The following is an 11,863-nucleotide window of genomic DNA, read 5'->3' on the forward strand; positions in this document are numbered from 1 at the left end:
TGGAATTGAAGAAATTTTATCCAATTTCAATTAAAGCAGGCAGCAAATTTTCTTCTGCACAGAACCTCTTGGTGTATTAAACAATTATATTTCCAGCAACTCTGCTACTAATTAACGAGGTAACATCAGGGCAAAATTTAATTGATGATTTTCTAATCATAACTTTAGTTTTCAAACATATCTAACCATCTTGTTTGATCATGAGAAACTCAAGTTCAATAAGTTATTCAAAATGTTAAAATTATCAACGATTCATCTTACAAAAAGTGCTTCACTGGGCTGCTGGGCGATATCACAAATTTCAGAAGATTCGTGCAAGGCTAATACGACGAAAGAGCGCACATGGGCATGGAATCGAATGTTAAAATAACATAAAAAAATCACTTAATTAGTATTGTAACCATATAGGTCGAGCTGGGAGTCGTAAGTAGCTATTGAGTAATATTCCTGCTTTTTTTTTTTCTATTACTCGTTTATTATTTTCTTGCTTTTTCTTGATTTATTCCAGTGGCGTAGCTAGGGGGGGAGGAGGGGGGGAATTAGAAAATCCCCCGCCCCCACCACACACACACACTTGAGGGGGTCCCCAAAATTAAATATTACGCAAAATGCAGGGTCTCCCAAAGATGTCAAGCCCCCAAACACCCAAATGATGGAAAATTACTAGCCACGCCCCTGATATATTCTCGAAGATAAATTGTGCCACATGTAATCCTGCCATGCACCACTTTTTGGCGCATGCTGCAAAGGCTGGCCACCCAAAGTTCAAGCTATGAGGGGAAAAGGACAGCCATCAATAAAGAACTACAACCCAGTAAAAAAAAAAACAACTAAGATCAAAATCAGGCAACGTTGCGACAGTTTTTGTTGTTGTTGTTGTTTATTGATTATTGTGTTGTTAGGTAAAAGAAATAATTGTGTGAAACTTCAGCTTGATCCGAGATTGGGTGTCGGAGAAATAATGTGTACAAACTTTTAGCCAGACAGACAGACAGACAGAGTGAGTTGATATAAGCTTTTTAAAAATATAGGTACCACACCATTTATGTTATTGGGGTTTTTTTTTACTTAAAATTTCCAACAATTGAATCCAAGTGAAAGAAATACCTGTAACTGTGTCCTGTAACTTTTGTATTCAATCCACGAGATTTTCCTCAGTCAGCTGCTCAACCTGGCCATTCAAGTTTCCAAACGTGTCGACAACTTGACAGTTGTGGAGTAGCAGGACTTAGCTTTGGACAAAGTGACCTTTCAGCAAACTACTTATGGCATCTTATAGCTCTGTAGCTGACCCTCTTGTTACTGACTTGCTTTTATCGTGTTACAATCACTGAGCGCCCAACGGTAGCACGGAACTCCCCCCCCTCCGCTCCCCCAAAACAGGTCGCACTGAGCTAGCTATAGCATGAAGAATGCGCTATCAAATAAGGTTTTAAAAATGTCGCATTTGTTTCTTAAGTGTTTAAAAAAAACCTTTCAATTGTCCTCCAGCTTGTGCAAATAGCCGTTCTAAATTATTTCAATGTTTAATTGGTTTCTTTGCTAGAAAATGTCTTCGTTAGACTTCTTTCAATCTCTAGCATGTGTGATTGAAGTCAACTTGTTAGTCTAGCCTAATCATGTGTTGAAAATGTCTGTCTGCCACCAGGAATTTCACTTGGTTAAACTGAGAGTATGCTAATCCCATCACTCTGGTAGCTGCAGACGTCTTTGGGATATCGAAATGTCATTATTTCACTTCACGCCCACCATGGCATTTGATGGACAGTCTGGCCACGATTTCGCAGTATGGAAACCTTTAAAAAAAACTGAGCCTGACATCGTATTGCTTCCATACCAACTGGTCATTTTGAGGAGTTTGTTATGGGACGAGCCTCTATTGTATAAACCAATGGAAGCAGTCCCTTTAGAAAAAAAATTATCGCACGAAAATCTGAAAGAGATATGCAGCATCGGCATTTTTAAAAAATATAAATAATTATTGCAGTGTCTACCAGTGCAACTCTAAATAGTCTATGCTAGAAATTATTAACAGTATTTGAAATCACTAACAGCAGGAAATTATTAATACTGCTAGAAAAAGAAATGACTAATACCGCTAGAAATAAATAAAATAAAGTTACCAACTATTAATAGTGCTAGACATTGATAAAACGAAATCCAAGTCAGAACAATTAAAACATGTATTTTGAATGATTTTTAATTAAATAATAGCTTGTGATTTGGATCTTCTGAAATAAAGTGCTAAATATTTTGAAAAAAAAGTGAACAAAGAAGATTTAAGAAAGTTCAGGAAATGATTTCAGATTATAATAGCTGCTTTGTTTTCTTGCACAAAGTGCGCCATAAGTACTACTTTGACAACCTTCAAATATTTATAGATTTTTTTTTAAATTAAAATAATGTTTGTTAACAAAGTTTAATGACACTTTATTTTTGTTTTATTTTTATACCACTCCACCTCATCAACACCCCACCCTTTTTTTTTCACTTGTAAGAATTCTTCCCCGCCCCCCGCACACACGATAGCTAGTTGTGAGATCTTTAGTTTCGTACTAAATTTCACAAAATGTGTTTATTGTCGGTGAAATTTGGCTCACGCGACCTTGACCCCGGACCACAGAAAGCAATTCATCTGTGAAATAAACCAGGCGGCACCTCCCCTCTCCCCACCTTTCCTCCTCGGTCCCGTTGTTCTCGTTCCATCCTCTAGAGCAGAGCACTCATGAGTAGAACAGCATTTAGGGTGAGAGGGTGTGGACCATGAAAGTGTCTCGTCTCATCAACCTTTGACCTCTGGTACATTCTGTACCATCCTTTCCTTCTATGTTGTTTATTTAAAAAGTTATTTGAAATAGTCAAGGAAACAAAAACAAAAATGTTTCCTCACTTGATTAAAATTGTTTACCAGACAGACTTTCTCTACTCCAAGAAACAGGACGAATGCTGAATTAGAAGTTTTCGTCTATTGCAAAAAAAACAAAAACAACAACAAAAAAAAACCTATAATTAGCTAGATATTTTGATGCGTCAGGTGTACAGACTAAAGAAGTTTTGATAAGCTATGTATGTATGTTGTTGTTGTTTAAGCATGGTTTAAGGTTATTAGATAATTTGTTTGCACTTTTCAGCACTGCGGAATCAAACTTTCTAACCTCTTCTGTCTGGAGTTAATTGATATCTATCTATATATTTGATTGGAAACATCGATGTTCAATGGAGCGTCATTACCATTGTTTAGTGAAACTCTCCAGTGGCTGGAACACTTTGAAACCGTTGTGGACAGAATTGGTGGAGTAGATCCTGACATGTTCCAAAACTGTCATTTTGATCAACTTTTCAGAAAGTCATTTTGGGGTCAAATAATTCCAACATTTACATTTGGCAGTTTCGTTTAGCCACAAACAATGCTGAGACTGGGGGGTGGGGGTGGAGATGTTAAACGTTTCTGGGAGCGCAGTCTCGGATGTTCTCATTGAATGCATACTTCTGGAAGGTCATACCCAGCCAAGGCCTCTACTAAGGCAAACGATTCGTTGCTTAGGGCACCACGCTAATCAGCTGTTTCTTTTCTCTAGAGCACCCAAAAGTAGTCACTATCATTATTTGTTTTCGTAACCAAAGTTTCTTAGACCAGTATATTTCTCAATGGACTTCATTCACCAATCGTAAACAAACATTTAGCCTCTTGATAATATTGATAAAACAATGAAAAAAAAAACCTATCACGTGACAGCCTTTATGGATTACGTAATTTGTATAGAAGAGATAGAGAATCACGTGGCTAAATGTTGTTTGGTTACGATTGGTGAATGAGGTCCATTCTAACGCGCCAGTCACCAGTATTATTAACTGCCTGTAGTAACCGAGGTCTCTACGACACCACTACGCACACCTTTATCGTGAATCTGAAGAAAAGCGTCCTTTCGATGCTGGTTAGTCGAAGGACAATTCTACAGCTAGATCTATTATCTGCAGATGTTGACCAAGACAAAAATGACGCCATCTTGACGTAGTGACCATCTGTATTCGACATTCAAGACATCGAATGTTTTTTTTTCCCGCCTGCCTTCTTACCTTCTTCCGTGTACATGAGTTGTGCAGACATCAGCCCTCATTACCCGTTAAATGATGGGTTTGAAAACTCAGGGTAATAAAGTTCTCTTTCCCACAGAGATCTACCTCAACCCCCCGCCCTTTTTTTTCTGCAGAAGCTCAACCAAATTATTCCCGCAGCAATACGAGTTGGTGTCTTTTTTTTTTTCCTTAATTTTTTTTCGTATAGCTTTGCCTATGTCTCATCTTGACGCGTCTTAATGCTGCCAGATTTTTCCTAAAGGGAATTCGAGTCGCAGAATGGGTTTAAAAAAAATATTTTAAGTGTAACTTCATCTCACATAGCTGAAACTACGCATCGTCATGATGGCATAATGAGTTCCCTGGGACAAGTTGACTTGGCCCCACATTTATAGATGCCATTTAAAGAAAGGGAAAAATACTTTTCCTTTTGCAAACGATTTTTTCCCCTTCTTTGCTTACCTCCCCCCCTTGTTAATTTTCCCACTGATTCAGTTTAGTTTTTTTTTTCTTCCTGGGTTTATTTTGATTTTGGAGGCTACGGTTATCTTCCCTGTTGTCTCGGATACGTCAAGCTATAACGTTGTTACGTGCCGGAGGGCCTGATGGGAAGGTTCGGAGAACAGGTGCTGATAGGACCTGCTAGTTTTCTGGGGGTCTCCCTTGCTGGGCCGGGTCATCGCGTTGGCGCGTGCCATCTCTCCCATTGACACCAGTTGGTGATGACAAGTAAGGGAGGTAGAGTCGTTTACCGTCAATCGCAAAGACAACAGCGGCCGTGCGTGAGGCGGCAGTGGTAGTATTGGTTAGGTGATGAGTGAAGGGTTCCAAGTAGTCGTGGGGTGGTAAACTATAGAACTATTCAGCTGTCACCTAACGGCACTACAAAATTAGTGTAGTGTTATTATTAGAGTATTAAAGGGTTAAATTGATCCAAGAATGGGTGTCGGAGAAATAACGTATATAAACTTTTAACAGACAGACAGACAGAGAGAGAGTTGATATAAGCTTTGTTAAAAAAAACAACAGCTAAATCTCGTATTGAACACATACCGGTATTTTGTAAGTCTTTATAGAAGGTTGTTTGATGGACTGTGGGCCCCTAATGGTCGTAGGCCCGGGTTCATTGAACACCATCGCGCCATGGATGCTATGTTACTGCCAACAACTTATTGCTCCAAACTAACATCAGCCAAGACTCTACAATCGGCAATACGTAACACTAACTGTACAAATGCAACACCGATGATAACCTTACAGCCATTGCTGACTGTTCTGACCACTCCACATTGTCTCGGATGACCACATGACTACCCGGCGTGACAGAGTTAAAACATTATATTACGAAGGACAAGCTAGTTTTGGATTTTAAAGAGGCAATCAGCAAAGTTTGTTTTCAGAATGAGGCAATCAGCCAAGCTTTTCAGAACTAGACAATTAGCAAGCTTGTCTTCACAACTAGACGATTAGTCAAACAATTGGTAAAAATATTTCTAATCTCACAGATATATTGTTGTTGGTCTAGATCTATTACAAACTAATTGATACAATTACAGTTCGTATAAACTTTGTTGTTTTTTAAATATTAAAAAAAAATAATTGTTTTCTTGTGTTTTTTTTTTTTTTGCTGCCCCCAAAAGGGGAAAAGACGCTATTAGTTTTGTGTGGAATGTCTGTCCTTCCGTCCGTTCCATTTAGATCCAGTAAACTAGAACAGATAGTGAAAATCCGACATCATAATATTTTAGACCATTCAAAGTTCTGATGCAACGGCTACTTTTTTTGTTTTCTGAAAGCGAAAAATCTATTTTTTTAAAATCACTTCTGCAAGCAGTTTTTTCATAAAAATGCACCACTTTTACAACTATTCACTATTAATAGTAACAATCACGGTAGGGTCTTTAGTAGGGAAGACCAATATGCACCATACTTTCAAAACTTTTATGCAAACAGTTTTTTTTTTTTGTCAGAATTTTTTTTTAATATTTCTATTGCTAAGTTAAGTAAGTTCTGTCATACTAACTACTACATTTACAAAAAAAAAAAAATGTTTCCTTTTTTTTAAAGATAAAAAATCTATTTAGTATGCATATAACTTGGACATAATTTGAAACAGCAATTAATATGTAGTTTTTCATATTATTGCGTGAACTGTAAGTGGATAGGAAAAGACACTGAACTAATTTGATTAAAGGAATTTTAAATTATATTTTTTTACGTAAAATATTTTTTTTCTTGAGGGTTTGAATAAGAGATTGACCTTTTACAAACAATTTGATCAATTAGATATTCATTGTAAGACGTCAGTTAGGCCAGGTTCACATCTAACTTCACATTCACTTTCACCTATCCTTTGGTCTGCTTGACCGCTGGGGGCACCACACAAGATCTGTCAACCTTCTCTCTCCATTCTTCTCTGTCATTTGTCTTTGATAGAATTTCATTCTGATGTACTGAATATATTCTGAAATATAATGTAATATTCTGAAAATATTGAAACTTGCCTTTTTACCTGCCTGAGTGGACCACTTCGAGGGCCGATTTTGATTTTTTACAAACTCTCTTTGTTTTATATTGTAGACATCATGCTTGTTATTTCTCACTTTGATGTGACAGTTTGTTCATCAGAGCGGTCATTCTCCTAGTTGCTATTAATACAAAATTATTTAACACATTTAATGGCCACAGAAACAGACTTTTGTATCATCTGCCCTATGGATCGCAAGGACTGAAAAGTGGAACTTTAATGACACAGAGCATGTTGGCTTCACTTGCTGTTCTTTCTATTGAGTCAAGAGTTTAGAAATACATGTGTTACCGGCAAAGTGTGAAAAGCAGGCATTTATAATGTCTGGCGTTTCTAGGCTAAGTACGAAATTCTTCTCCATTTCCAATTTGGCCTAGGTGTTCTAAAGAATGTCTAGGCATTCTATAGAATGACTACTTCTACGTCAGGCAAAGTAATAAAATTTCCTATTTAGAAAGATATTTATACATCTATATTATAAAGTAGAATGTGAGGGGTATGTATGTATGTATGTATGTATGTATGTATGTATGTTACTTATAGACATCAAAACCGCTTGACCAATCTTGATAAAACTAGGCAGGAATGTTCCTTGGGCACCAACTTAGACCGTAGTGAATGTATTGTAGCCCTAAAACAAATGTAAGACCCTCAAAAAAAATAAAGTTGTCCGACTCTATTACAGCTATAGTATTTTATGGATCTAGGCCATGTCTACAATGTTGACATGAGAAAAGATAGAAAGGATTTAGACCTAGATCTAATTTTAAGAAATACACTTTGCGCAGATAGTTTTTTACTTTGACACATGAAAATGCAAAAGAAGATCCATTGATTTCATTATATAATTAAATTAACCTTCAATTTTGTGTTTCAAAAGCATTTTTTACATAAATTAGTTCCTGATATCTGTGACTACAGATTTCCTGACGAACATTCTTTCATTAGACAATTCCGTAATGAATCGCGTACTAAATATTAATTCGTTTAATTGTTTACTTAATAATCCCATCCCTAGATCTAAAACTCTAATTCAACTCTAAGTTGATAAAACTTCTCTTCGCACAGATAGTTTTATACTTTAACACATAAACATATTAATTAAAGTCCATTCATTTCATATTTTGATCAAAAAAACATTCAAATTTGGTTTTCTAAAGCTACATTCGCTTACGAAAGCTGCGAAGCCGAGTTGAGATAGGCCTAGATCTATATTCATTCATGAATCGCGTACTAAAAATTATTTCGTTTAATTGTTCACTTTATAATCCCATTTATTTAACAAAGCCATCGCTCTTTTCGTTTTTAATAGATAAGAATGTATCGACTTCGGGTAAACCATTTTCGCAAAACTAATTTTATTTTCGTAGCGAAAGAGAAATAACGTGAAAGGATCATTAGCTACGTTTAACATACATCTAAATCCAATCCACTAGATTATTCAAAAGCAAATGTTTTAATTTTAAAAAATGGATTTAAGCCTATTAGCTATTTCGATTTGATAGCTTCATTCACACTATTTTTACATTGACACATTCGCTTTACTTATTACATTATTATTTCGTTTAATTGTTTACAAAACACTCTCAGTGACTATATCGAAAGTAATGCGCAAATAAAGACCCGCGGGTCGCAGGTAACATATGTCTAGTTAAATATAAATGAGTGAATCAAAATTTAACAACAGGATTTCTTAAGACTAAAAATACATTTGTAGACCCATGTCTTAATACCCCATGCGAAGTGCAATGGCCATTGTTAAGTTTTTTATCTACAAATGGTATTTTATAATAGTAATATACATTAGTAAATATAAAATTCTTTAGTTACTTCTCAGTAGACTAAAATGATAAATTAAAAATGCCGAAACATTGAGAGTGTAAAACTGTCTACACGTAACCGCAAAAGAGAATCAAAGTAATTCATAAACTCTTAAATGTTGCTTTTAGTTTTGTTAGTTTCTTCTTAAATACAAATACTTAATAAATATAATAATGTTCTGATCAGTTGTCTTAACTTCTATAATAAAGGATAATTTTTAAACAATTGCCGATAAAGAAAAGTCTACATATTCTATTCATAAGCTTTTTTATTGCATTTCCAACTTTTCCTTTGTTCTTATTAAAAAAATTATTTTGAGAAAAAACGCGTGAGACCCACTAAGGGTTATCCAGACAGTGCAAACAATAACAGAGATAAAACCTCATTAAGAAGGACAGATAGTACATACAAGACAAAGTGTACTTTAAAACACTAGGCTTACAAAGTAGGCCCTATTTAAAGAAAAATCTTAGTAAGTCCTAGGCTAAAAAATTAGTTATTAGGTTTATATAAAGCACTTTTTTTTTTAATTGGCTAAATATGTATTTCAGACAATAAAAAGAATTGCATTGAAGCCTTGATTAACATGAATCAACTTGGGTTTTCCACTATCATCACAACAAACCATGTTATAGGTTTATAAATCAATATATAGTCAAGTGATTCCTTCTTTTAGCAGTCGTATTTGCCTTGATTACATAACAGACCTATTTTCTTTCGCCTTTCATACAACAATATGAATCATCTTTTGGATCCACTTTTTACCTAGTCCAATTAGTATAGTTCCATGGTCCAATTAAGTTGTACAGTCGTAATTAAACAAACTCCACACTTTAAAAAACAGGATTAAATGATTGAGATTACTGGCGAATAGAAATAGTATTCCGAGTAATGTATAGTATTAATAAAATACTTTAAATTACCATTTAACACTTATCCTGAAGCAGTTGTAGTCATTCTATACAATGCCTATAGGCGAAGTAGGAAATGGAACAATTATTTCACACTTTGCCTACATTCCATGGAATGCTGGATTTTGCACTTTGCCGGTAATAGATGCACTGATTTCTGGCTTTGCCAGAAGGCCAAAAGAAATGATATTTCAAAACATAAATTTAGGATCTACTGTCTCTTTGGTAAATGTACCGATATATACAGATTACTGGATTTTTAATGTCACATACTAAATTAGTCTTAGGGAGGGGAGGGGGCCCACTAACATACTGTTGAACCCGGACACACGAGAACCTTGCTACGTCACTGGTCGTGCGGAGCAGTTTGCATAGAGCCTGGCTAGTGAGAGTCGTTATACATATATAAGCAGATCTAAGTAAAAGTAACGCTTGCTTAGTTTAACGGATTGGACGATATCAAACTCAACCTTGTGAAGAGCAAAATACAAATTTAAAAAAAAGGCCGTATGAGAAGTATTTATTTATGCTCGGAATTGCTTTCAGATTTTCAGCAATTGAAACTCAAAACTAACAGTGCCTGAAAGCAAAATCTGCCCACTCGTGGGGAAGAATGTTTTTCTAAATAAACAACAATCAGAGGTCACAGGCAGTGGTGTCCTGGCCAAACTCTCCCACTTCCCAACCCAGCTCTTTCTTTTTTTTTTTAAACGAATCTGGAAACTGCTAATTCCGTCTTGTCGGTGCGGGTTATACAAAACAAGAAAAACATTTTTAAAAATTACTTTAAAAAAAAAACAACTTACACGAAATGTAATTGGATCAATTAATTTAGACTATTCATATAATTAAATTTGTGATAGATCTAGACCAACACCAACAAATCTGTGAGATTAGAAATATATATTCCCCTTTATGTCGCCACTGTACAGTAATTTTGAAACAAACAATAGATAACTATACTATCTCTATATACAACTCGCTAGCAGAGTGGTTAGTTAGTCTCATTGAGGAGGCGTGAGTTCGAATTTAGGCCTTTCAACTTTTTTTTTTAAAATAAATGCTTTAAAAAAGTGATTATGGTAACATTCACCCAGATCTCCCTTTCTTTCTTCCCCCCACTCATTTTCCCAAATGGTCCAGACAAGTGATAGGATCATAAGCTTTTTTTTAAAGCGTTGTTTATGTTTTTATTGTTAGGTATATGCATATAATATGCGTACAGTGTTGTTTATGTAATTAATAATTTAAATTCATCTATTTTTCATTAGTCAGACTATTTAACCAGCAGAACAAATACAGTATCTTGCAAGGACATAACAAAAACAGCCTCTAGCAATGAACATAACTAAAACAGCATCTGACACTGCATTTGGCATAACAAAAACAGCCTCTAGCAATAAACATAACAAAAACAGCCAATGACAATGCAATGGACTCCATCAAAGAGTATTTTAATATTGCAGAGAAAAGCTTCTTAATCACCGTATGTTTAGTAATATCAGACTTATTGTTGTAAAACACCGAATGTTAAAGTAGTATGAAAATCTTTGGATAACATTGTGATTGTAGAATTAAAATAAAATGTTCAGAAACAAATCACTGCACTTCAAAAATGCTTTTAAATTATTAGTTTTTCATTGCAAGAAGATGTGCATTCGAAAGCTTAGTATTTAGACCTGCATTTAGGATAAAAACTATCCAAGACCTTCAAATACATGTAATATTGAATATTCATTCAATTTTAAAATAAACATTTCGTTTTTTTTTTAAATACTAATCACTTATTAATTATTGCCTATTTCTTTTTACATTTTTAAAATAACAGAGTGATTTACGTCTCCGTAACGTAGCTATGCCAAGCATGCAGGGGCGTAGATACATACAGACCTCTCCCACCTCTTGTGTGTTCTTCAGCAGCAGCATCACGTCTACATTGGGTAATAGTTATATCATTGTGGTGCCACAGAAAAAAAAGGTGGGAATGAGGGGGCCCAGGGAGTATGTCTCTTTGTCAGCGCCTTTTTTTTTTAAAGTGCACCACACGTGCGCGGCCAGCACGTGAGCAAATGGGCTGATGGTATTTCAAGAGCTCACAAAAAAGGCTTAAGATCTCCCATATGACTGACTAGCCCCAGCCATTGAGTTCATCAAACACATAGGGAGCGTTTGACCCTTCTTTCTCACTCTCTCTCTCTCTCTCTCTTTCTTCTTTTCTCTCTCTCTCTTCTTTTTTCCCCTTAACTTTTCGAGGTTTTTTTTTTTTCGTTTCTTTATTATTACTTTTCAAATGAGTACGTGGCAGACAGTCAATGAACCAAGGGCGTCTGTGGTGGTGGCTAAAGCTGTAGTGGGGGGGGGGGGGGGGCTCTGAAAAGTTAAAGATCGGGTTAGAGTGGCATAAAGGTGGACCGAGATGGAAGCCAGAGCCAAGATGACCCCGAGGGAAGGAGAAAGAAATCTGGCACAGTTAACCCGCAGCTAAACGGGGATGAAAGGGTTAATTAGAAGAACTGAAGCCAACTTT

This window comes from Biomphalaria glabrata, chromosome 1 (genome assembly GCF_947242115.1).
Source record: "Biomphalaria glabrata chromosome 1, xgBioGlab47.1, whole genome shotgun sequence".
In the NCBI taxonomy this organism is placed as follows: domain Eukaryota; kingdom Metazoa; phylum Mollusca; class Gastropoda; family Planorbidae; genus Biomphalaria; species Biomphalaria glabrata.